Source organism: Anomalospiza imberbis, chromosome W, assembly GCF_031753505.1.
Source record: "Anomalospiza imberbis isolate Cuckoo-Finch-1a 21T00152 chromosome W, ASM3175350v1, whole genome shotgun sequence".
In the NCBI taxonomy this organism is placed as follows: Eukaryota; Metazoa; Chordata; class Aves; order Passeriformes; family Viduidae; genus Anomalospiza; species Anomalospiza imberbis.
The window spans coordinates 323,159-350,940 of record NC_089720.1 but is presented as its reverse complement, the minus strand read 5'-3'; the positions used below and the strand labels follow the sequence as shown (position 1 = coordinate 350,940).

The following is a 27,782-nucleotide window of genomic DNA, read 5'->3' as shown; positions in this document are numbered from 1 at the left end:
GGGGGAACAAGGCTAGTTTTGCGGGTTTTGCCTCAGCTGCCACCTGCGGGGACTTGTTGGTGTGGGACCCACCCTTGCATACACAACAAGAAGGTACCTTTAATTTCACCTAATAGGTGTTACTGGCCAGTGTTGGTATTCTTGGATATCCCTCAGTCTAGCTGTGTTGTCCAAAGCAGAATTTTTAGGGGCCCCTCCCACACATTTTACCTTTTAAATTTTTTTTCTCCAATTAATTATGCCAAGAAAACCCCCTTTTAACCTTTTATTCTTCTCCAATTAATTATGCCAACAAAAACCCCTTTTTACCTTTTATTTTACCTTTTATTTTACCCCCCCCTCCAGGGGGTCCCACTCTTTCCCTGAGACCCAGTCCCGGTTTTCCCCGGGGGGGATTCTCTCACTCTTTTTATCACTCGCTTCATCTCTTTACTGGCCGCTTTTCTCGCGAAAAAGACAGAAATGCAGCATGGCAGACTACTGCTCTCGCTTAGCAGGTCTGGGGTACCCAGCCCACCTCTCATTCACACACATTCCTTCCCCCCCTTATCCACCCCGTTGAAACATAGGGTTAGTACTAGAAGATATTAATCATAGAAATTAGAAGGTATTGAATAGTAATAGGCATATAAAATACTGGATATTGCTTAGGGCCACATCCTTAGGTTACGTGAGAATATACCGTATCCTGGCCTATGGGAAAGGAAGAGACTACGTGCAGAGCAGCAAGGAGAGACCTGATAAGGAGGAAGAATGTATATGGAAAACAGGATACAGGGTGTAAAGACAACTGAAAAATGGGGCTCCTTATGTTCTGGAAACAGATGGATCCTGACCCCTGGCTTGGACCGTGGCCAAGGAATCAACGGGCATGTGCAAAGCAGTGGGGTCGAAAAGTCAGTCTGAAGAAGACCATTCTTACTTCATCCCTTTTACGACCCCCAAAGCCTGGGACGACCACCAGAGACAGCTGCACAGGCGCAGAGGACCGACAAGCTGATTAGCATACAGAGCGGAGAGGGAGGGGAGCCAGGAAATGACCCATGAAGAAACTTAATGCATATGTAACACTCCAGGGGATAAAAGAACACGTGTGTAAGCAAGGGACACGCATGTATTTGGGGAAATGTCCCACATGCGTCCGGCCGAATAAACATACCTACTTTAAAACTCACTCTGTCTTTGAGTTTTAGAGTCTGGCTCCGCGTGTCACCGCGTGTCACCGTCCCAACAAATACTTACCTATCCTTTGTCCTTGGGTCTTTGTTCTTCGTGTATACTTTGGTCTTAGGGGCTAATTACCGCGGTTTTAGGGAATCCTTTCCCTTTTCTTTGTTTTATTGCCTCCTTTTGTCCATGGAATTGTAACCTGCGTCTGTCGGTAACACCAGGGGAGCACAGTGAGGCTGCCTAGTCAGGGCAGGACGCATCTCCCTCACTCTGACTCTCCTAAGGTACCGGCAGAGAGGTGTTAGAAACCATCCTCTGCTACCATAATTGTGAAAAACGCCAATCAGTTGGTTTTTAAAATTTTAAAAGTTTAATAATAATAAAATACTTATAAAAATAGTAATACAATTAGAGCAATAAAAATTTAGAGTTAGGACAATTACAAGACAATAAAAAGCAAGGAATTATGGACGTCCGGATGCTCTCGGGCACTTAAGCCCGATAAGCATGCGTTGTAAACAAAGGAATAGTCTTTAAAAGCAATAGCCTGTTGCATATCCATACATCTCATACATGATGCATAAATTCCTTGCAAATTAAGAACTTTTCTGGTTTTTGTCAACTTCTTCCCCTTAATCCTGGTGGTTCCATAAAGACGGAGAGAAGGTGGAAGAATGTTTGTCTTTTCCAATAAGGAGGCAGTAATTCTTTATGGGCCCCCATCATTGTCATCTCTGTGCGAAGAGTTTCTTGATTATCTCATCTCTTGCTTGAGCTAGTAAAAAAAAACCCCCACATACATACTTTCTATTTTAACTACAAAACTACATTTACCATACTATTAAAATGTTAATACAGCACTTCTAATCAATATAACATAATACATACAGCATTCAATTTAATATTTGTGGAAAGCCAATCATAAAATATGCATTTTTCACAACACCCAGCCTCCTGCTTCTCAAAACCTATCTTTATCTCCTCCTGTGAACCCTGCCTCTCCTCTATCGCCTCAGGGAATCTCCATGTCATTTTCCCCCCCTCCAACAACCCCACTCCCTCGTATATATCCACCCCTTGATGCTTTTCCCCCACCGCCTCCTACACCCACTGACCTGCAGCATACTCCACCTGTAAGTCAGAATACAACACCTTTCCCTGAGAAAAAGCCTCTGGATATATCCTCCAACCTAACAACTGAACCCTCCCAAAACGATAACAATGATTTAGTGAGCCAGTCAAATGACCCTTCAGATGCTGTGCCTTACTGTAATACCAGATCAAAAAGTGGTGTAAGGCCAGAGGTGAATCCTGACAGTCTGTTTCCCCTGAGGGAAGTTCCACTAGGAGGGGGGGGGTAGGAGGAATAGGTTTTGTAAATGCACCCCTAACTGCTTCTGAGTAATGAAACAGAGATTTTTGGAGTTCACTTAAGTTAACAAAATGAATTAAGCATTTATATTCTAGCTTGTAGAGTTATGTGTTAAATATTAACCTTTTACTTAAGAAACCTCTGCCGTGGTACAAAGGGCATAGAAAAATGAAAATTTCTGAAGCTTCTTGCATAAAGAACAATACCAGAAAGGACCAAAGATGCAAAGAACCCAGATAAAGAGGCTCCTCTCTCTCCAAGCCCACCAAGACTGACAGATGTAGTCAGATAAGCACCAAAGGACCAAAAGCGCACGCGCAAAGAAGAAAAGTTCAAAAGTTCAGCCATGAAGAAGACCACAATCTTCAGCCTCAAGAGACCACCAGAGACCCCCGCAAGACCACCACGGCAAACCACGCATGCCTAGAAAGGCGTGGACCTATTTAGCAAGAGAGGCAAGGACAGGCAGGGCCAAGAGTTGAATATGCATGGGAAAGTTGTGTAATGTATTGCATATGGAACACCTTTGTGAATAAAGGTGTGGGTCAGACTGAGGCTCGGGGCACAAGTTGTTAGAGAGATATCTCACTTGTGTCAGGCGCCAACAATACATACCCACTTCATAACTACCCCAAGTTGTGGAGTTTATATATTTATTCCCTGTATCGCTTCAGTTGGCAACCACGAAGGGACGACTCTGCTCACTCGCGAGTCCAGTTAGGGGGCAGACGCCCTCAGGTGCCGCGGGGCTCTTCCCCGGAGGGACTCTGCACCTCGGCTGTACACTGCGGGGAGCAGACCACGGCCCATCGACAAGCGGACGGAAGTGGTATGTATTAATTTCTTAAGGTTGGCGCTGATAAGTCGCATTAAGACATTTTTGCGCACAGTTTTGCCCAGGGGCTTGCAAGCAGAACGCCACTGGGGGTGAGACCGGTGGTGGGAGAACCCCCCCAGCTGATAGTGCAGCTCGGGGAGGGAGAAATCGCGATTTCAGTGTGGTGTGTCCCATTTTCAATGTGGTGTGTCCCAATTTCGGTGTGGTGTTTCTGTTACGTCTGGACGTGCGTGCTTGTATGCGTGTGTGTGTATGTGTGAGTGAAACAGTGAGGCACAGCATGGCGTTGCTGGGAAGCACAAGCGCAGCACGGCGTTACTAGATACGTAAACGCAGCGCTGCAGTGCTGGAAATTGCAGGCGCGGGGCAGCTCCCAGCCCACACTGCCTGATGGAGTGGGCAGGCATATTTGCCTGATGGGGCAGGCAATGCACATGCGCGGCACGGGCTGTCTCTGGCGAGCGGGGGGAGCGCGGGGCTTAAGCTGGGGCTTGCAAAAGTGCTCTAGGCGCAGCCTAGCTGATAGTGCAGTGGGCGCGCAGGCACAAGCTGCAGTTTGTGGAGTTGCTTTGAACGCTGCTAGCTGATAGCGCAGCTAGCGGGAGTGTGGTACAAGTTGGGACTTGCAAGCACCACTTACAAGCATCACTGGTTGGTAAGGGGCTTGCAAAAGTAACCAGCGAATCTGGCTGGGCTAAGAGTTAAGTGTTTGTTGTACGATAACACTGCCCTTTAGTGTAAAGGCTGTCACTGGGAGATCCTTTGCATTACAGGGTTTGCTGCTAGGTTCTTGTTACAAGTGAGGGGCGATCTGCCCACAGTGGCTGCAGAACTTCAAGCCCGGGCCTAGAGAGCCCAGCCTCCGAGACAGGCTCTCCACAGGTGGTTTCAGCTTGAACCAAGTCAGTCTCTTCATCCATCAGGGGACTGGGTAGTCATAGAACGGGAGGACAGAGGGAGAGACAGAGTGTTCTTGGGAGGGATATACCAAAGTTCTACAAGTTGCTATCTAGCCTTTGACTGGGAACAACCGCCAGTTGAATGGGCACTGAGAAACCCCTTGAGGTGGGGTCTAGAAGGGGTAATTCCCTGTTTCGTGTGCGGATTGCCAACCTTTTGCTGGAAGCCAGACTGGCACACAGCTTGGGTTCTCCTCCGATGCTTGAAGTGTCAGAGGAGGTAGTATTGTATTTCATATAGACAGAGATCCACGTGTCGTGCATGAACCCCTGAATTACCGAGATACTATAACCCGAGGGTTGAACAAGCAAGGTGTAAAATAGTGAATTTAATCGGTGGGAAAAGCCACCTAGTCCCTGAAGCTTGGGACGTGTTTGAAGAGGACTGGGAAAAAAAATAAAGGAGTAGCACAGCCTTAGGATTAAAAAGAAGAACTAAAGAAATTTGTTTTCTTTTCTTTCCTCCCCAGTGGTTTAGACTGGACCCTTAAGAGTTTGTAAATTCGTGTGGGACTGGGCAAACAACAAATTAATAAAAGTTAATAGTTAATTAATTAATACAATAATATTTTAATATTAAAGGTAATTAATTGAATTATTATTGATTATTAATTTGGCTATTAATATTTAAGTTGGTTATTTGAATAACTATATATTTGTATTAATATTTTAATTCAAATATTTGAATTTTTTTTAACAATTAAAATAAAAGGGTTTAATCAAATATTGCTCCCATTGATGACCATTATATTGTCTAAAGGAGGAGGCAAGATAGCCTCCTACAGGTACATTCGAATATAATACCTTGTTACAACAAATGTTATTTAAGTGAGACCAAAAGAGACTACCCCAGCTGGCCTTCTAGTTGTAATTCTGAAGCTGGGATTAATGAAGAAAGAAGTAAAATTTCTTGTTGATACTAGGACAACGTACTCAGTTCTAAATACAGCCTTGATGCCCATAAGAGATGAATATGCTGTAGTTATAACAGCGACTGGCCAAATTGAAAAGGCATTTTTCTTCAGGCCACTAAAATAAAGCAGTGGGGGATCCACAAATTTCTATATATGCCCAATTCCCCTGAGCCACTTTTGGGCAGAGATTTGCTGGGACAATTACAGGCAACTATTACATTTAAAAATGGGGAGATGACTCTAGAGGTGAATGATCAAAAGTATGTAAAAATATTAAGTTTGATATTAACCACTAGCTGCATCTAAGATTATTAAAAGAATGTCAATCTGATTTTAATACCCCTATCCTACCAGTTCACAAACCTGATGGGTCATACTGGTTAGTACAGGATCTGTGAGCCATGAACAAGGTAACTGAGGATTTGTATCCTGTAGTGGCCAACCCTACACGTTATTAATTTGCTTAAAACCCGAACTAACCTGGTTTACCATTTTACATTTAAAAGACGCCTTCTTTTGCCTTCCTATCCATGAAGCCAGCAAGAAAATTTTGCATTTAAATGGAAAAGTCCTAAAAGTGGGCGAAGAACTCAACTTAGATGGACCAGATTTCCACAAGGATTAAAAAAAAAAAAAACTCACCCACTTTGTTTGGAGAATAACTTGCAAAGTAATTAGAGACCTGGGAAGCCCTCCAGAGGAAGGGAAGCTGCTACAGTATGTAGATGACATCCTGATAGCCACACAGACAAGGGAAGCATGCGTGGCCTGGACGGTAAGCCTCTTGAACTTTCTGGGGCTCCAAGGGTACCAAGTATCAAAGAAGGGGCCCCTAAAAATTCTGCTGGATTGAGGGATAAGAGTGCCCGAGAGCATCCAGGATTCAAACCTGCTGGGTTGAGGGATTAACATTCCAAGAGCATCCAGAGTTGGACAACACAGCTGGATTGAGGGATATTCAAGAGCACCGTGACTGGCCAGTAACACCTAAAAGTGTAATAGGTGAATTGATCTGGGTTACGAAGTCAGTGCTGGACAACGTACCCTGGGCCAAAGCCAGAAGGAGGCAATATGCCAGACCCCAAAACCTCAGACTGTAAAAGAACTACGAACTTTCTTGGGGATGACAGGGTGGTGCAGGTTATGGATCTATAACTACGGACTGTTTGTTAAGCCCTTAGATGAACTGATTGCAACTGAAAGCAGGGACATCCAATGGAGAAAGGAAGCTACGCAGGCTTTCAACCAACTGAAAAAAACCCTCATGTCAGCTCCAGCTCTAGGATTGCCAGACGTGAGTAAGCCTTTCCTTTTGTTCTCCCATGAGAAGCAAAGAATTGCCTTGAGAATATTAGCACAGGACCTCAGCCCATACCGGAGAGCAGTTGCTTACTTCTCTAAGCAATTAGATGCAGCAGCTAAAGGGTGGCCTAGATGCCTCAGAGCTGTTGCGGCAGTTGTGCTGAACATCCAAAAGGCACGTAAATTCACCCTGGGCCAGAAAATGACTGTGCTAGTGTCTCACATAGTGTCTGCCATGCAAGAGGTGAAAGGCAGGCATTAGCTTTCCCCACAACGGTTTCTGAGATACCAAGCTATTATAGTAAAACAAGATTATGTAAAGATAGTGGTGGCTAACATTGGCAAACCACGCATGCCTAGAAAGGCGTGGACCTATTTAGCATGGGAGGCGAGGACAGGCAGGGCCAAGAGTTGAATATGCATGGGAAAGTTGTGTAATGTATTGCATATGGAACACCTTTGTGAATAAAGGTGTGGGTCAGACTGAGGCTCGGGGCACAAGTTTTTGGAGAGATATCTCACTTGTGCCAGGTGCCGGCCATACATACCCACTTCATAACTACCCCAAGTTGTGGAGTCTATTTATTTATTCTGCATATTGCTTCAGTAAGAATATTTAAGAAAGAGCTAGTTAGCTAGTTGGTTTAATAGAAGATCCAATTGGCACCGCACAGCAAATAGATCAGTTCCTGGGTCCCAATATATATACCTGGGGGGAGCTGCATTCTATTATGAAGATCCTCTTCTCCCCAGAGGAGATACGTCTCATAAGGCAACCAGGGATAAAGATCTGGGGAAAGTAAAATCATACGGGACCCCCGGGTGAGCAAAAACTCCCTGTAGTGGACCCAAATTGGAATTCCAACCAGGAAGAGGGCCGGAGAAATATGCAAGACTACAGGACCCTAATTATAAGATGTGGGATGTGCCCATGGGGAGGACAGTGTGGGAATGCCATGGGAAACTACAGTCGTTTAGGATAAGGCATTTCCCCAGAGTCCTCTGCCCCCCAATGCAAATGAGCACATGCCCATCACCTGTCAGTTTGTGGTTGTCATCTCCCCAAGTTCTGGAAAGTTCCCCGTTCTTGTTGTTTCAAATAGTTCCCTCTGTAAACCACTCCTTCCCTTTTCCCTCATTGGCCCAATTTATGTTACCCCATCCCTGTTCTTCCCTTACACCCTCGTCCCATTGGATCATTTGTACCCTAGTTACTCCTTCCCTCCTGTCCTCGGTTGACTGTATGATGCTTTTATCCCCAATTGTCTGTTCTGTTTATGCTGAATAATAAGTTTTGCACCTTTAAGACTCATTCCAGGAGTGAAGGGGGGGAGAAGAAGTGCGGAGTTTGTTTCCAGAAACTGCACTCACTCCTCCACATTCCTTCTCCTGGACTGTGTGGTCTGCGGACGGACAGACAGCGAGACAGAGCTCTCCTTTGCTTTTTAGTTAGTTTTAGCTAGCTGAGGCAAAGAAGTTCCCTGGACTGTGGCTTTTCCTTTTCTTTGGACCTGCTCAAACCTGCTCTGGACTGAACACCAAGAAGAGCACTGGCAGCTTGCACCTGTGGCCCAGTGGGCCGGGCCTGGGCCGCGGCATTTCCAGCGCCGGAGGGACTGATAAGAAACTGAGTGAGCCGAGCTGCAGCCTGGGGGGGGATTTTTCTGAGTTTGTCCCTCTTTTGGAGCGGCAAGAAGTTTCACTGTTTACTATTGTTTAGGTTTTCTTGTTTAATAAACAGTTTTTTCCACTTTTTCTCCAAGGAGGAGGTATTTTTTCCCGAACCGGTTGGGGGGGAGGGGCCAATTGAATCTGCCTTCTAGAGGAACCCCTTTGGGGGTTCTCTCCCAAATTTGCCCTGAACCAGGACACCTCTCCAGTTATATACTCTGGCCCCTCCTTCCCTGGGGCTCTCGGAGTCTGCTTTCCCTGAGTGTGGTTGTCTCCCTGCTCCTATTTCTGCCTCCCTTCTCCTTCAATCAATCCTCAATAAACCCGCTCAGATTCCAGCAGCTCAAGAGTCCTTCTGTCTTCCTGGTGAGGATTTTAATTATGCTATCCAGACACCCGTTGACCAGCCAACTGAGGGTCACCCTGTGGGACTCGGTCCGGGATAGCCCATAATAAGAGGCCTAAAATAATAATCTGTACCCAAAAGCAGCAATAGCAAACTGGCATTTGATGGGAGTCAGGAAAAGGATGAATCCCCGGGGGCATGGCTAAATCGATTAAAACGAAATTTTCAGTTACATTCCAACATTGATCCTGATGGACCAGAGGGCCAAGTATTACCAAAAGTACAGTTTGTTACCAAAGCTTGGCCTGGTATTAGATGGAAATTAGAAAAATTAGAAGACTGGCAAGAAAGGGGAATTAACGATCAGTTAAGGGAAGCTCTAAAGCTTATTGAAGGAGAGATGAGAAGAACAGAACCAAAGCAAAAATTATGGTGGCAGTAGCAAGAGAAAGTGTAGGAATGGGAAGAGGGGAGCCAAGAGGGGAGGCAGAAAATAAAGGGAAGCTGGGTAAATGGAAAAAAACTACCATCAGGTGATGCACATTGCTATTACTGCAGCAGAAAAGGGCACGTTAAGAGGTTCTGTAAAAAATTACAAATGGATGAGGCAATTGAGAAAGAACAGGACAGCCTGGAGGAGATTCTGAGAGGAAATAATGATTAGGGGTGTCAGGGGCTCTACACTCTGGGGGATGAGATCAGACACCAGATAGAGCCCCTGGTAAACTTTAGAAATTGTCCCCCAGAGCGAAGAATATGAGTTTTTAGTGGACACAGGTGCTGATCAATCCTGTGTGACAAAACTCCCCAGAGGGTCTCAGCTAAGCAAAAAGATCTGCCAAGTGCAGGGAGCAAAAGGGGAACCGTTCAGAGCCCAGGTTATAGAGAGCATAATTATAAAAGGCAACTCAAAGGAATGCAGGGCTGATTTCCTTTATATCCCAAAACTAGGTTGTAACTTACTGGGGCGGGACCTGCAAGTAAAGATGGGAATTGGAGTAGTGCCAAAGGAGGGGAGGATGGTACCCCAAATAATGTTATTAACTGAACGGAATATGGGAGAAATTAACCCAATAGTCTGGGCAGAAGGAGGAGGGCAAGGGTTGTTAAATATCCCACCAATTAAGATAGAAATGCAGTCAGAAATTCTCCCTCATCGGGTAAAACAATGTCCCATCTCCCCTGAGGGACAGAGAGGACTAACACGTGTGATACAGGGACTCATGGAAGAAGGCATTCTAGAACCATGCATGTCACCACACAATACACCAATTCTAGCTGTTAAAAAAGCTGATGGAACCTATTGATTGGTGCAGGATTTGGGGCAAATTAACAAACTATTTCCAGATATCCAATAGTATCAAATCCATATAATCTTCTCAGTCAAATTCCACGAGAGCATGCATGGTTCTCAGTAATAGATTTGAAAGATGCTTTCTGGGCCTGTCCGTTAGAGGTGGGGAGCAGGAATTGGTTTGCCTTTGAATGGGAAGAACCAGACTGCAAATGTAAACAACAAATTAGGTGGACCCGCCTCCCACAGGGATTCACAGAGTCCCCTAACCTATTTGGACAAGCCTTAGAGGATCTTTAAAAGTCCTTTGTACCTGGGGAAGGAATACAAATTCTACAATATGTAGATGACTTACTAATATCAGGCAAAGATCAAGAACAGGTCCAACAGGCTAGTATAAGCTTACTAAATTTCTTGGGAGAAAAAGGATTAAAAGTATCAAAGAAAAAACTCCAATTTGTAGATGAAGAGGTAAAGTACCTGGGGCATCTAATTGGAAAAGGGTACAAAAAGCTCAGTCCTGAAAGAGTTGTGGGGATCCTGTCAATTCCACCACCCAAGGCTAAAAGAGATGTAAGAAAGCTATTAGGTCTAATGGGCCGGTGTAAATTATGGATTGATCAGTATACTCAAACTGTAACATTTTTGTATGAAAAATAATTAAGCACAGAACCTGTAGCCTGGACTCCAGAGGATACCAAACAGTTCCAAGACTTAAAGGCTCGTTTAATGAAAGCCCCAGTTCTGAGTCTGCCTAATTTAAGAAAACCATTTGTTTTGTTTGTTAATGTTAATGAAGGGATAGCATATGGAGTAATAACCCAAGATTGGGGGGGAAGCAGGAAGTCAGTGGCTTATCTGTCTAAATTATTGGATGCGGTTGCAAGAGGGTAGCCAGCCTGTATTCAAGCTGTGGCAGCCACAGCTACCTTATTAGAAGACACTCTAAAGCTTACATTCATTGGGAGGATTCGAGTACACACAGCCCACGACTTGAGGACAGTGTTAAGCCAAAAAGCTCCTCAGTGGTTAACAGACAGCCGAATCCTGAGGTATGAAATAACCCTGATGAATATCAAGAACCTAGGGATTGTCACCTCAAAATGTTTAAATCCTGCTCAATTCTTAACCAAGGAATCAATGGAAAATTTAGAGCATAATTGTATAGAGCTAATTGAGATACAAACAAAACTAAGAGAAGACCTATAAGAAGACCCTTTACCATATGGAAGGGTCCTGTATATAGATGGATCCTCTCAAATTGTAATGGGAAAAAGGGCATCAGGATATGCCATTATTAAAGCAGGGGAAATCAAAGAAAAAGGGAAATTACCCTCGAATTGGTCTGCACAAAGTTGTGAGATATATGCCCTAAAGAGAGGTTTAGATTTATTAGTAGACGATACAGGGACAATCTACACGGATTCTCAATATGCCTTTGGGATAGCTCACACCTTTGGAAAAATCAGGCAAGAGAGGGGATACCTTAACTCAAAAGGAAAAAATCTGACACATGAAAGTCTGATCAGGGAAGTACTCAAATCCCTCAGAGGACCAAAAGAAATTGCCATAGTCCATATTAAAGGCCACCAAAAAAGAGATACCCCTGAAATCCAAGGAAACAAATTAGCAGACCTGGCAGCTAAAGAAGCAGCCTTAGAAATAGGGGACCCAGTCATAGTCTTAAGGGTAAGAGAAGACCAGGGAAAAATAAGGGAAGAGGGGGTACCAATTTTCAATGACAAAGAGCTAAAAGAAATAGAGAAAATGGGAGGGGTAAAAACAGAGCCTAGAAAGTGGTGGACCCCAGACGGGTGACAAATATTCAACCGAATAATAACCAGGAAAGTGATGGAAGAAATACACTGATTAACTCACTGGGGAACACAAGGAATATGTGATAATTTCCAGAAATATTACATAGGAACAGGAATATATGAAATAGCCAGATCCATCACAGGACAATGGTTAACCTGTCAAAAAGTCAACAAAAAGGTGATGCGAAAAACCACTCAGGGAGGGAGGAAATCAGCCATAAGACCTTTCCAGAGTATTCAGGTTGCTTTTACTGAATTAACTCCAGCCCAAGGGTATAAACACCTGTTGGTCATAGTTGACCATCTAACCCACTAGGTTGAAGCATTCCCCACAAGAAGGGAGACAGCCCAAACTGTGACAAAAGTTCTCTTGGAAGAAATTATTCCGAGATACGGGCTAGTAAATATTATTGATTTGGACTGTGGCCCCCACTTTACATCCAGTGTTCTGCAACAAGTCATCGGGGCCCTGGGAATAAAGTGGGAGTTACACATCCCTTGGCACCCTCAGAGTTCCGAGAGGGCCGAGAAGGTAAATCAAACCTTAAAGAATATTTTAACAAAATTGGTCTTAGAAACCCAATGGAATTGGGTCAAATGCTTACCACTAGCCCTATTACGAATAAGAACGAGACCCAGAACAGATCTAGGGGTCTATCCTTACGAAATGTTGTTTGGGCTGCCTTTCTTGCTTACCCTGTACAGTATTGGGGAACATCTATAGAGGGGATGATCATGCAAATATATATAGAAACAGTAACAACAACCCTAGAAGAACTAAGGAAAAAGGGCTACCTTCCCCAAACTTCCCCACTGAACCGTAAAATACATGGTATTAACCCGGGAGACTGGGTATTGATTAAATCATGGAAAAACCCTCCACTAACTGCTCACTTTGAAGGCCCCTTCCAGGTGCTGCTTACAACAAACACTGCAGTAGGAACAAAGGAGTGGGGCTGGACTCATGCAAGTCGAGTGAAGGATCCAGTACAACCCCCAGCTGAGGCAAGCCAATGGACTATAGCCAGCAGAGACGATAAAGACTTGAAACTGGTCCAGAGGAAAACACTGAAAGAAGCACAGCCCTGAACACAACCCCCCACAGGAAACCTATACATTGTTATTCTTATATCCTTAAAGTTTGCTAATGTTTGTTATAGTTATAGCATAAGTTTTGTTTAGCTAAGACTTGACAATCAGAATAACATCTCATTTTTCGGTACTGTTCCATAGAGCACTCTCCTTACAGCCCTACTTGGGACCAAACTGAGGGAAGGGAGTGGCAGAATGTCTCCAGAAGAAGGGAAAGCCAGAGGTGAGAGGCAAGACTGGATTGGGAACTACCTCTGGGAAATTCTCTCAGGGCACAGAGAAAACCCCTGTGGTTTGAGAGGTGAGGAGGCCAGCCTGTACCAGACTCCCACTTGTAGCAATGCTACTACTCATCCGCTTCGGAGGAAGTGGAGGAAACACTTGTGAGAAGTGCTACTATCCCTTGTATAGAGGAGGTACAGTACGTGTATTAATAAGAGTACACACAAACATGAATCCCAAATGTATCGATCACTCCCAGTTAACAAACTGTAAAGAAAATGATAAAAAATATTGGCTGGCTAAAAATATTGCAAACCCAAGCCAGAGGATGTCAGGAGAATGCCCTAGGAAAGAAAGATGGGTATGTTTTGAACAAGAAAGTGAAACCAACTTAGAGGATACATTCAAAGAGAAAGAAGTGCAATTGAAAACACAAAGGGATAGAGAGGGACAAATATATGGTAAGAATCTTTTTATCGATATGGTGGAAAAGATCACAAAAGAATTTAATTTGACTGATTGCTGGGTGTGCGGGGGGACACATTTAAGTGAGATTTGGCCATGGGACAGTATCAGTCTAGATCCCCTAGACATTTTAAAATGGATTACTTCAAGAAAAAGCATGATAGTACCCAAAAGAAGGGAAGGAGAGTGAAAGCTAAAATCAACAATAGGGGAAGAGTGTTTATCAAGAAAAGGGAAAATGTATACTATAGAAGTAGGAGAACCGCCATGTAAAAGATATCTAGCAGCAAATGACACACACACCAGGTGGATCCCAGAAACCCCCCATTCATATTGGTCAATAGAAAAAACTGAAAGTAGATGTGTATACAGTGAAAAAGAAAAAATGTTTGAATGCTTCGGAGATTATATTAACCCATTCTGGGCAATAGAAGCCCTATCCAAATGTTGGAAACATATAACAAATCAAGATTCTAATTTCTGGGATGCACCTAAAAATTTATTTTGCATCTGTGGTAACACGGCATATGTGAAATTACCGGGAGGGTGGACCGGGATTTGCACAATTGGAGCTATAAAACCATCCTTTTTCTTACTGCCTAAGGATGTGAAATCAAACTTGGGAGTCCCAGTATATGATGATCTGGCCAGAAAGAAAAGGAGTTTATTTGACAGAACCCAAAACTGGAACAATGAAATTTGGACCCCACAAAAGATTATCGATCCTTATGGGCCAACCTCCTGGGCCCAAGATGGATCCTGGTGGTACAGAACCCCAGTATACATGCTCAATCAAATCATCCATTTACAAGCAGTACTTGAAATAATGTCCAATCAAACAACTCTGACCATTGATCTCTTAAACCAGCAGCAACAACAAACACGATCAGTAATTTACCAGATCCGATTAGCAGTGGACTACCTCCTCACAGAGGAAGGAGGGATCTGCGGGAAATTTAATACTTCAGAATGCTGCCTAGAGATTGATGACCATAGTCATGTAATTAAAAACATTACTCAAAATATTAGAAAACTAACCTATGTTAGAACACAAAAATGGACCCCCTTGTTTGGAGAATCTGGTGGGACAACTTGTTCACCTGGAATGGTAAATGGTGGAAGAAATTGGTCTTCTTTGTGGTGTGTGCACTAGCAAGTGTAATATTTCTACCATGTGCAATTCCATGCCTAGTCCGGATAGTAACCAGCATTGTCCAAAGCAGCATCATGCTGCAAGGTAACGTAGAAGGGAAAAATGTTGAAAAAGTAATGTTAATAAAAGAACAGAGTGATCAGAATGCCAGAGATATGCTTGAACAGTACAAGAAACTGAGAAAAGTAGAAGTTGAACTTTAAAAGGTTGATGCAGGCTGGAAGCGTGATCAAATAGTTAGAAGGGGGAATTGTTAAAAATAGGTTAGAAAGGGTTGTAAAACAGTTGATAATTGTTAAGCATGCACTGTTAGTTTGGTTATGGTAAAAAGGGTTAAAAGGGTAGTTATAAGAAATACGGTACTCTACGTACCATAATACACCTAAGTAAAGTGCACCACCCCCCCCCCCCAGCGAAACGAGCCAGCCTGGACAGAACTGTAATGGGCCAATCAAGCGCCTTAAACCTTCATGCAAATGAAGGATCCAAAAAGAAACCAATCCAAAGGGACAAAAACAGGAAACAGGATAAAAAGGGGCATCTGACTTACTGAATTCATGCTGCTCCACATGGAACATCGGAGACATCACTGCTCGGCCCTCGAGCCCCCTTGCTTTAGGCCTTTCTTTTTATTATAATAAATGCTGAAATCACTTTTTAGTACCGGGAGTGTGGTCCCGTTTTTAACAACATGGTTGAGCACATTAGCTTCTGCCCATCACAAGGCTGCAGTGTGACAGACTAATCTAAATGCTCAGACACAAAACCTTGTCAACAGGGGCCTCTGAAATCAGCTTCTATTTATATCTCTGAAATCTGCCAACTCCTGCAACCCCACAGAACTGAAGCAACCAAGCATACACCCACTATAAGAGGAAAACATGAAATTCAATTACCACGACTACAGCTTCTTTTCTAGAGGAAAAGGGAGTGCAGATACTTCAATCAAGAAAATGCAGCATCATGAGGCTGTCATGTCAGACATTTTCATCTCTATTTCACAGCAAGAACAAAAACCTGGCTATGATCAGAGACCTAACATATTACGCTCTCACGACCTTACATTCCCCAATCTTTTGGTTGACTGGTTGCAACCAAACCTTTACAAAAAATATAATGATCTCTCTTACCTCCAAAGAGTCTTAACACTTGAGAGATGTCACTGTTTAATCCTGACCTCCCAATAAAAAGGAGCTTTTTAATTCAGTGTGTTAACTCAAACAGTAATTTACACCACTGACCTTCACAGTTTACCAAGACAAATTAAAAGGGGAACATAAATATTTTGTTATTATTAAAGTTACCAGTCTCATAACTAAGACATCTTTTAATTCCAAATTACAACTAAACTGAGGCAAAAGTCAACTCTAATAACAGCAGATATTCAGATTATTTGAGTAGCAAATATAATTAAGCTTTTGTGCACACCAAGTGCACTTCCAAGAAACTACAACTTATGAACTATGTGAAATACATAATAAAAGCATTTCAAGTTACCCTAATACTTCACAGACTCCTAGAATGGTTTGGGTTGGAAAGGACCTTAAAAACCATCTAGCTCCAACCCCCTGCCGCAGGCAGGGAATCTTTCATTAGATCAGGTTGCTCAAGGCCCCATCCAGCCTGGACTTGAACACTTCCAGGGACTCGGAATCCACAACTTCTCTGGGCAACCTGTTCCAGTGTCACACCACCCTTATAGTGTGAAAAATGCATATTTTATGTGAAAAATGCATATTATATGGCTCTACACAGATATTTACTATATGTATTATGCTAGGTTAGAAAGTTATGCTGTAGTAACATTTTAATAATATAGTAAATGTAGTTTTGTAATTGAAATTAAGCTTTAGTAGTTAAAATAGAAAATATGTGTGTGTGGTATTCTTTTTGCTCAAGAGAAGGAGAAGATAATCAAGAAATTCTTCACACAGAGATAACAATTACAGAAACCCCTAAATCTTCCAGAGGAGAGGAATTTATGGCTTTCTTTATCAGCAAAAAACCGAACTTCTCCAAACTCGACTTAGACTTCAAAGCGCCTGGGATTAACAGGAATTCCTCAACAAGTACCGGACGAACTTCTTGTTTTAAATAGAAATATGCATATTCATGAAGTGATTTGTGTATGCAACAGGTTACCCCTCTTAAGGAGGGAATTCTCTTTTATCGGGGTCCTTCTCCTGGCTCACTTTTGTCCAGAGAGGGGTACCCAGCCCGGGCTGTAACTTTTTGCTGTTATTGTCTCTTTAATTGTCCTAACTCTAATTGTTTAATCTTTATTACTATACTTGTATTATTTTTATAACCATTTTATTTTTATTAAACTTTTATAAATTTTTAAAATAAGTGATTGGCGTTTATTACAAATGGTAGCAGAGGATGGTTCCTAATACCTCGCTGTGAGTGCTGTAGGAGAATTAGAGTGAGAAGACGCGTCCTGCCCTGATTAGGCAGCCTCGCTCTGTTCCCCTGGTGTGACCACAGACCGCAGGTTACGATCTGATGGACAAAAAGAGACAGTAAAGCAAAGAAAAAGGAAAGAATTTCTAAACCGCGGTAATTAGCCCCTAAGACCAAAGTGTACACGAAGAACAAAGACCCAAGGACAAGGGATAGGTAAGTATTTGCTGGGATGGGGTGGATAAGGGGGGGATGAATGTGCGTGAATGAGAGGCGGGCTGGGCACCCCAGACCTGCTAAGTGAGTGCGGTAGTCTCCCATGCTGCGTTTCCGTCTTTTTCGCGAGAAAAGCGGTCAGTAAAGAGACAAAGTGAGTGATAAGAGTGAGAGAATCCCCCCGGGGAAAATTTAGATTGGGTCTCTGGGAAGGAGTGGGACCCCTTGGAGAGAAGAAGCCGAGGGTGTTCCTGGTATAATCCATTGGGGAAAATAAGAAGGTAAAAAGGGGGCCTTTAAAATTTTTTTTTTTGCTCGGTTCAATTAAATGGGCTGGGTGGAGGGATTAATATTCAAGAGCACCCAGGGTTGAATAAAAGTCTGCTGGGTTGAGATATTAATCTTCGAGAGCATCCAGGACTGAGTAAAATTTTGCCGGAGTGAGGGTACACCCGAGAGAATCTGGGGTTGGGAACAACACAGCCGGATTGAGGGGTATCCAAGAACACCAGGACTGGCCAGGGACGCCTAAACGTGTAATAGGTGTTAAAATTAGAAGGTACCTTGTTGTTGTCATTGTTTTGTTGTGTGTGAGAGTAGGTGAAAAATAAAGTTGAGTGAATGTGGAAGAATGAAAGTATATGTAATGTAGATTGTTTATTTTAGGCTTTATTATAGTTCCTCGGAGGAAAGTATATTGTATTGAAAAGGAGTGTGAGAAAAAGGAGTTTTTAATATAGTTGAAAGAAAAGTGGTATTTAGGTAGTGAGTGGAAAGTGAAAAACAGAGGCAGGGGGTGAATAGATAAGATCTTGAAAAATGGGACAGAAATCCAGCAAAGAGAATACAGGAAAGAAAAAAAGGAGTAAGAAATTATCAACAGAAATACCCCAAGATAGTCCTCTGGGAGTTATGATAGCCAACTGGGAAAAAAAACCCATGTACAAAAAAAAAAGACAAAGACAAAGTAATGATGATACAATTTTGTATGCTTGAATGGCCAACAAAGGAAATAAGATCTGACCACGTTTATTGGCCTAGATATGGTTCTTTTGAGAAATGGATTTGTCAGGCTCTAAATGTATTTGTAAACTCAAAGGAACCGTTTAATTCAGAAGAAAGAGAATATGCCACGTGTTGGACAGGGGATTTTAGGAAAGTAAAAATCTTTAAGGTATCAGAAATCCCCGAAACAAAGCAAGAAAGGAAAAAGGGAAAGAGAAGGGACGGGAGCGAGAGGAAAAAAGAGGAAAAGAAAAAGAATGGGATCCTTTAGAAATGTTACCTCCTCCCTTCCCATTCGCGCCTGCACCGCCTGCGGCCCCAGCACCGGTTTTGGGTCCCAGCGAGCTGCTCCCCTCAGCTCCGCCGGCCCCGGTGCCTGTCCCGGTGCCTGCGCCCACCCCGGGCTCTGGCTCGCCGCGTGTTCCTGTCCCGGTTCCCGTGCCCGCAGCGGTGGCTCTGCAGGCTCCCGCCACGCTGCCCGCAGCAACCCCCCTGGTCCCTGTTCCGCCGCCTGCCGCGTCGGTACCGGCCCCCACCTCGCTGCTCGCGGCTGCCCGACCGACCCCCTCCCCCATCCTGCCCAGATTGTCCGCGGCTGGTCCGCTGGCCGCGCCCGGCGGGCTCCCGTTAGTCCCGGCTGTCCCGTCTCTGGCCGCTTCTCCCGCAGCGGTTTTCTCGGCCCCATCCCCCGCGGTTTTGCCCGTTCCGGCTACACTGGGCGCTGCCGCCGCTGCCCTGCCTCTGCTGGGAGCGGCCGGCCCAGCCGCCGTGAGCCACGTGGAGGCTGACCGCACTCCCATCCGGTATCCCCCGGACATGCTCCCCCCTTCAGCAGCTCCGGCAGCAAACCCCACCCGTGCTCCGCCTCTGGAGGACCTGGCCTCTATGGTATGTCCTCCTCACACCGCCCTTCCTGCCCCGAGTCCCGTTCCCTTGGAAACCGCAGCTCCGGTTCCAAGGAGCTCCCTGTCCCTGGAAGATGCTCCTTATAAAAATACTAGAAGTGCAGTTAAGAGGCAGCTTTCTCCTGATTTTTCCTCACCACACGAAAATAAGGCTACAGAAAAATACGGGGAGAAAGAAATTGGTCTATTTCCACTGAGAGAGGTCCCGATGGGAGGGGGTTGGACTGGATTTGTGAATGCTCCCCTGACTTCTTCCGAAGTCAGAAATTTAAAAAAAAGGAAATCAAAGGGATTTTAGAAGATCCCATTGGCACAGCTGAACAACTGGACCAATTTTTAGGTCCAAACATTTACACTTAGGAAGAGATGCAGTCTATAATGAAGATACTATTTTCTCAAGAAGAAAGGGAGATGATCAGAGTTGCAGGCATAAAAGCCTGGAATGAGGAACATCCACAGGGGCCCTCTGGAGAAGACATAATGCCAACTGAACCTCCGGGGTGGGGTCAAAATAGTGAGCAGGGGAGAAAACTTATGAATGACTATCGCAATACAATAATCAAGGGAATAAAAGGGGCGGCACCTCGAGGGCAAAATGCTAAAAAGGCTTTTGAGGCACAGCAGGGGAAAGAAGAGACTCCAACTGAATGGTTAGACAGACTTAGGAGAAATATAAAACAATATTCCGGAATAGATCCTGAAACTGATGTGGGAAAAGCTTTTTTAAGGATTAACTTTGTTAGAAACGCTTGGCCAGATATTAGAAAGAAATTAGAAAAAATTGAGGATTGGCATGATAAACCATTAGATGACGTATTGAAGGAAGCTCAGAAAGTTTATGTCCGGAGGGATGAAGAAAAAGCTAAACTGAAGGCAAAAATTATGGCAGTCACCATGAGAGAAAACAATTACTCCTAAATATGAAGGTCATAGAGACAGGGGAACAGAAAAGAATAAAACCCCAATACAAACCAAACCTCAGGAGCATTCTAGGAATGTCTGTTTTTACTGTCAGGGCGAAGGACATTATAGAAGGGACTGTCCTAAGCGGGCAAAAGATTTGAAAATCTTCAAAGAGATGAGCACAGAGGAAGAATAGGGGTGTCCAAGGCTCTCTTTTCTAGGGGACAGATACCATCTAGAGCCTGTGATAACTTTAAAAGAAGGTCCCCAAGAAGAAGAATTGGAATTTGTGGTAGATATCGGAGCAGAAAGAACCTGTTTGTTAAATATTCCAAAAGGTTATAGTGTACCAACAGATAATCTAATACATGATTGTCTAGAAATTATCCAGTACCAAACAAAAGTTCGCGAAGACCTTGAAGAACAAGTCCTTTCAGAAGGGGAGATAATTTTTGTGGATGGTTCCTCCAGGTGTCTACAAGGAAAAAGAATGTCAGGGTATGCAGTAGTTGATGGGAAAAACATGCAAACTATTGAAAAGGGGAAATTACCTTCAAACTGGTCAGCTCAAACCTGTGAATTATATGCTCTAAAAAGGGCACTAGAATATTTAGCACACAAAAAGGGAACTATATATACTGATTCAAGGTATGCCTTTGGAGTAGTACATACCTTTGGAAAATTTTGGGAAGAAAGAGGATTGCTTAATTCAAGGGGAAAAGGATTAGTACATGAGGGGCTCATTTTAGAGGTTTTAGAAGCATTAAAATTACCAGAAGAGATAGCTGTAGTACACATTAAGGGTCACCAAAAGGGAGTGACTCCAGAAGTAAGAGGAAATAACTTGGCGGACCAGGAAGCTAAGGATGCAGCAGAAAACAGAGCTGAAAGAGTTATGCTAATATTAACTCCAAATGAGGAGAAATTGGAAATTCCAAAATTTAGTGAAGCAGAGGAAAAAGAATTAAAGGAGATAGGAGGTGAACAAGATGAATCAGGGAAATGGAAACTTCCTGCTGGAAGACAATTACTTAAAAAAATACTTACTAGAAGAATATTAGAAGACATGCATCAGAAAACTCACTGGGGTACTCAGGCTTTGTGTGATCATTTTCTAAGGACCTATGGGTGTATTAGGATTTTTGGAATAGCAAAGAAAGTAACTGAAAAATGTATAACTTGCCAAAGGATAAATAAAAAGGTAATGAGGAAAACCACATTGGGAGGTCGGAAATTAGCTCTTAGACCATTTCAAAGTATCCAAGTAGATTTTACTGAACTTCCTCAAGTTCAAAGATGGAAGTATTTATTAGTAATAACAGACCATCTAACTCATTGGGTGTAAGCGGTTCCCACTGCCAAGGCCACAGCCAATGTGGTAAGTAAAACCCTTTTGGAACAGATTATTCCAAGATACGGAATGGTTAATAGGATAGACTCTGAAAGAGGAACACACTTTACGTCAAAAGTGTTACAACAATTAATTCAGACCTTAGGGATAAAATGGGAGCTACACACCCCATGGCATCCACAAAGTTCCGGCCGAGTAGAGAGGATGAACCAGACTCTAAAAAGAACTTTAACTAAATTAATAGTTGAAACCCGAATGTCATGGGTACAATGCCTACCTTTAGCCTTACTGAGGATCCGAACACAACCCAGGTCAGACCTGGGAGTGTCACCTTATGAAATGATGTTTGGATTACCTTTTCTGACCACCCAACATGAAAATGCTACCTATGAGGTAGGGGAAAGGAGTATTAAAAGATATATTAACACCATTGCAAAAACTCTTGAAAATTTGAGGTTAAAAGGAATAATCCCTCAAACCACACCTTTAGACTTTAAAATCCATAATATTCACCCAGGAGAATGGGTGTTAGTAAAAACATGGAAAGAACAATCTTTAACTCCACAATGGGAAGGTCCTTTTCAGGTACTGCTGACGACCGAGGCTGCGATGCGGACCAGGGAACGAGGGTGGATCCATGCCAGCAGAATCAAAGGACCTGTGGAAGAACCTAAGGAGTGGACGATAACCTCTGAACCGGGTGTTATAAAACTGACTCTTAAACGGGGAATGGGTGGTAATGAACTGGGAAGACCCGAATGATCCAAGAAATATACACAGGATTACACCTGACTGGGAAGTAAGACCGAGCTTACATCAGTGGTTTCAAATACCGCCTGGACAAACTTTGAGGCCCCTCCGGTACCCTCCTTGGGAAAGAATACTACCACCACAGACAGGAGGGTTGGGACTGTTTCGGACAGAAAATTCCTGTATTTTTGCCTTAGCCTGTGATTTATACAAAGAGGAAGGCAAATTACAACCTCAGTCTGTGCCACGTAATATACCCTGTTTGATTCACCCAAATACTGGGCATGTTAGTTGGGTTAAATGTAAATGTTTGAATTGTGGGAAAAATTGGTATTGTAGTTCACACAACCGATGCCCCCATTGCAAGAAGTGTTGAGTGTCAACTAGATCCCCTATCCAAGCAGAGCTCGAAGCAACTGAAATAATAACTTTGTTTTGTGGATGGGAATTATTAGTGCCTGTTGAATGGGAAATAGCTGAGGAACAGTGGGAGACCACCGTTAAGGAGTGTCAAAAACGATTTGCCTGGAAATTAGCTAAGAGAAAGTGACAAAAGAAGAGAGGGCAAGACCAGATTGGCCTCTATAATCGCCACCAAGAAGATCACATACACCTGCTGTGGGTTGCAACCCCATAGGCATGGGAGGTGGGAGTATAAGCCATACTGGACCTCTCCTTTTTCTGTCACTCATTTTCTGTCTTTTCCCTTTTGGGATATTGACAAAGCCATGCTACAGGTGTTACCAGAAGCTGTATATGGAAAGACACCGAGGCTCCTTTTTTAACTCGCACACTCACTGTTATAACCCATCCAAATTAGGAAACTGCATGCACAGTGGACAAAAGTACTGGATTACTGAGAATCTAGGAATAAGTGGTAACAAGGCGGGAAGTGAATGCCCAAAAGGGGAGAAATGGATTTGTTTCACATACGCTATTGGGAATAAAGCACAGGATTTGGTAAAAGAGCAATTGATAAACAAAAAGCCTAAGCCGGCACCACCACCTAAACCTGTACCAGTCTCACTTGACAATTTGTATACAAAACTGGAACAACAATTAGAAAAAGAGATAGATATTTCGAGGATGGGTAAAAATCAGTTTGTAGAATTGGGGGAAAGAATAAGTAAGGAACTTAACATAACCAATTGTTGGGTCTGTGGAGGGGCCCTGATGTCAGAAGAATGGCCATGGAAAGGCAGCAGCTTAGGCCCAATTGAGCTCCTTAAGTGGAACCAGACAAGTATAAGGGGAGAAAACCGACCAGAGGGGTGGGTTTTGAGTTCAGTAGTCATAGGGGAAGAATGTCTTTGGCGCAATGGGAAAAAGTTCCTTCATGAAGTAGGAAAAACTCCCTGTAAAAGATATAAGGTCAGTAATGGAACTTCTGTATGGTGGGTCCCAGAAGAACTTACCATGTATTGGACCCAGGAAAAAGTAAAAAAAAAGGAAATTGTGAGTATAATAATGAAATCAGGCTTTTTCAGTGTAATGATACAGGAAAAAATCCTTACGTTGGCATCCCAGAGATTTCTAAATTTTGGGAGAATATAGATGAGCAAACATTTGACTATTGGAAAGCTCCAGATGGCTTATTCTGGATATGCGGAAAAAAGGCATACCCAAAACTTCCCTCTCAGTGGAAAGGGAGTTGTACTCTGGGAGTCATACAGCCAGGATTTTTTCTTTTGCCAGGGCCTGAAGGGGATCACTTAGGGATACCAGTTTATGAGGATCTAAAAAGAAACAAGAGAGACTTAATTGGAGGGTTCCAAACATGGGGAGACGAGGAATGGCCCCCTGAACGTATATTGGAAACATATGGGCCAGCCACCTGGGCACAAGATGGGAGTTGGGGATATCGAACCCCAATTTACATGTTAAATCACATTATAAGACTCCAAGCCGCTGTAGAAATACTAACAAACAAAACTGGTCGGGCAATGGCATTAATGTCAAGACAACAGACCCAAATCAGAGCAGCAGTGTATCAGCACAGGTTGGCTTTGGATTATCTATTAGCTGAAGAAGGGGGTGTTTGTGGAAAATTCAATACATCAGATTGCTGTTTGAAAATAGATGACAATAGGGATGCTGTCTTAGATATAGTCAATGATATCAGAAAAATAGCCCATGTACCAGTTCAAAGGTGGGAACCAATGCTGAATACTAGCTGGTGGGATAACGTGTTGGGAATAGAATGGTGGAAAAAGCTAGGCTTCTTCCTGTTATGCGCTACAGCTGGTCTAATATTCCTTCCTTGTTTGATCCCCTGTTTCATTCGACTCATCACCAGTGTAGTTCAAGGCATGCAATTAGTGACCATGGATCAAAAATTGGATACAACAAAAACGGTGCAAAAGATTATGGTATTAAAGAAACAAAATAATATAGAAGACCCCTTTCAAGAAGCTAGATTGATTTATGAAGAAAATGAACGAAAAATGAAGACTAGAAAGCAGTAAATATTGCTCGAGCCAAAGTAATTATAAAAAGAAAGAGGAAGGATTGTGAAAAATGCAGATTATATGGCTCTACACAGATATTTACTATATGTATTATGCTAGGTTGGAAAGTTATGCTGTAGTAACATTTTAATAATATAGTAAATGCAGTTTTGTAATTGAAATTAAGCTTTAGTAGTTAAAATAGAAAATATGTGTGTGTGGTATTCTTTTTGCTCAAGAGAAGGAGAAGATAATCAAGAAATTCTTCACACAGAGATAACAATTACAAAAACCCCTAAATCTTCCAGAGGAGAGGAATTTATGGCTTTCCTTATCAACAAAAAACCGAACTTCTCCAAACTCGACTTAGACTTCAAAGCGCCTGGGATTAACAGGAATTCCTCAACAAGTACCGGACGAACTTCTTGTTTTAAATAGAAATATGCATATTCATTAAGTGATTTGTGTATGCAACAGGTTACCCCTCTTAAGGAGGGAATTCTCTTTTATCGGGGTCCTTCTCCTGGCTCACTTTTGTCCAGAGAGAAGTACCCAGCCCGGGCTGTAACTTTTTGCTGTTATTGTCTCTTTAATTGTCCTAACTCTAATTGTTTAATCTTTATTACTATACTTGTATTATTTTTATAACCATTTTATTTTTATTAAACTTTTATAAATTTTTAAAATAAGTGATTGGCGTTTATTACATTTTATGATTGGTTTTTCGCAAATATTAAATTGAATACTTTATGTATTATGTTATATTGATTAGAAGTGCTGTATTAACATTTTAATAGAATGGTAAATGTAGTTTTGTAGTTAAAATAGAACCTATGTATGTGGGGGTTTTTTTAGTAGCTCAAGCAAGAGATGAGATAATGAAGAAACTCTTCACACAGAGATGACAATGATGGGGGCCCATAAAGGATTACTGCCTCCTTATCGGAAAAGACAAACATTCTTCCACCTTCTCTCCGTCTTTATGGAACCACCAGGATTAAGGGGAAGAAGTTGACAAAACCCAGAAAAGTTCTTAATTTGCAAGGAATTTATACATCATGTATGAGATGTATGAATGTGCAACAGGCTATTGCTTTTAAAGACTATTCCTTTGTTCACAAGGCATGCTTATTGGGCTTAAGTGCCCGAGAGCATCCGGACGTCCGTAAGTCTTTGCTTTTTATTGTCTTGTAATTGTCCTAACTCTAAATTTTCATTACTCTAATTGTATTACTAATTTTATAACTATTTTATTATTATTAAACTTTTAAAATTTTAAAAAACCAAGTGATTGGCGTTTATAACACTAGCGAGGACTGAGGAAGCCTTATCGTCTCGCTCCCTGTCTGCCCCAACTAAGGAGGGAGTAGTAGTGTGTGTGCCATCCTAGCCCCGACCTCCCGCCGCATCAGAGTGAAAGAGTCCGCCTGGGAAAATGATAGGCGCCCTGCCAGCCCTCGCCTCGCGGAAGGCAACAAAAACGCCACGGGGAGGCCCAAGCACCCCCCACGGCGCTCCTCTGCGCACAACGCCACCGCGCTAACAGCTCTCAGAAATCTAGTCCGCATCCTCCCACAGCCACCCTTCAGCGCCCGCGTACCTGCTCCTGGAAGGGGGCGGAGCAGAAACCCCACAGCTGATGTCGGAGGTGCTGCAGATGGCTTCAGACTGTTTCTGGGAGAGCGAAGGGCACGATGGTGTAGGGGCACGAATCTGGCGGTGCCACCACCACTTTCATTCTGCGGCAGCAGCACGGAATGAGACGCGCAGCGCACAGGTGTAAGACGAAAAGAAGCCGCAAAAAAGAGAAAGAATTGAGGAAGAAGGGTGGATGAAGGAGGGATCTGAAGCAGCTGGTCCGCTCGCGTCAGCTCCGCCTCCTTCTGGCTGTTGCTGAGGCCTACACACCAGCGCGGTCCTACGCGAGGGGAAAGAGAGCACGAAACACACGTGAGTTAGCTCACAGTACCGTCGCTTTTGCCTGCGGAGTCACCAACCTCCCCCTCCCCGAGACTAGGGACTATACAGGAATGGACAGAGACTCCGCGCGTTATCAGAGAATGTCGTCTGTTCTCCAGGGGAATGGGAAAACAAAAGGAGCGGTGTCCAGAGCAGTGACAACTGGCTCACGCGGCTTCACCCTGTCTACAGAAAGAGGATGGAGCTGCGCGCAAAGAGGAAACAAAGCCTCTCCCCATCCACTTGCCCTAATAACGGACACCTCTGCTCCTAGTTAACATTTCCATTTAAACTTGCACGTGCAGTGGTGTCACAAGTGAATTATTAAAAGTCATCGTTATGGGGTTGTGAAAAATACAGAATGTATGGCTCTACGCAGATATTTACAATATGTATTATGCTAGGTTGGAAAGTTATGCTGTAGTAACATTTTAATAATATAGTAAATGTAGTTTTGTAATTGAAATTAAGCTTCAGTAGTTAAAATAGAAAATATGTGTGTGTGGTATTCGTTTTGCTCAAGAGAAGAAGAAGATAATCAAGGAATTCTTCACACAGAGATAACAATTACAAAAACCCCTAAATCTTCCAGAGGAGAGGAATTTATGGCTTTCCTTATCAACAAAAAACCGAACTTCTCCAAACTCGACTTAGACTTCAAAGCGCCTGGGATTAACAGGAATTCCTCAACAAGTACCGGACGAACTTCTTGTTTTAAATAGAAATATGCATATTCATTAAGTGATTTGTGTATGCAACAGGTTACCCCTCTTAAGGAGGGAATTCTCTTTTATCGGGGTCCTTCTCCTGGCTCACTTTTGTCCAGAGAGAAGTACCCAGCCCGGGCTGTAACTTTTTGCTGTTATTGTCTCTTTAATTGTCCTAACTCTAATTGTTTAATCTTTATTACTATACTTGTATTATTTTTTTTTCCATTTTATTTTTAGTAAACTTTTATAAATTTTTAAAACGAGTGATTGGCGTTTATAACAAATGGTAGCAGAGGATGGTTCCTAATACCTCGCTGTGGGTGCTGTAGGAGAATTAGAGTGAGAAGACACGTCCTGCCCTGATTAGGCAGCCTCGCTCTGTTCCCCTGGTGTGACCACAGACCGCAGGTTACGATCCGATGGACAAAAAGAGACAATAAAGCAAAGAAAGGGGAAAGAATTCCTAAACCGCGGTAATTAGCCCCTAAGACCAAAGTGTACACGAAGAACAAAGACCC

At 43.1% G+C, this 27,782-nt stretch overlaps 1 protein-coding gene across 2 annotated transcripts in view; it reads right to left on the bottom strand.

Annotated features, from left to right (window-relative positions):
- The window catches only part of LOC137464246 (AN1-type zinc finger protein 5-like), a 47,971-nt gene extending 21,669 nt beyond the window's left edge, over positions 1-26,302 (bottom strand). The window contains exon 1 of one of the 2 annotated variants that reach the window (XM_068175543.1): positions 26,196-26,302. The gene's annotated coding sequence lies outside the window, so the exon portion shown is untranslated. The remainder of the gene's footprint in view (positions 1-26,195) is intronic. The other variant, XM_068175544.1, reaches the window with a different exon arrangement.
- Between the last annotated feature and the right edge of the window lie 1,480 nt (positions 26,303-27,782).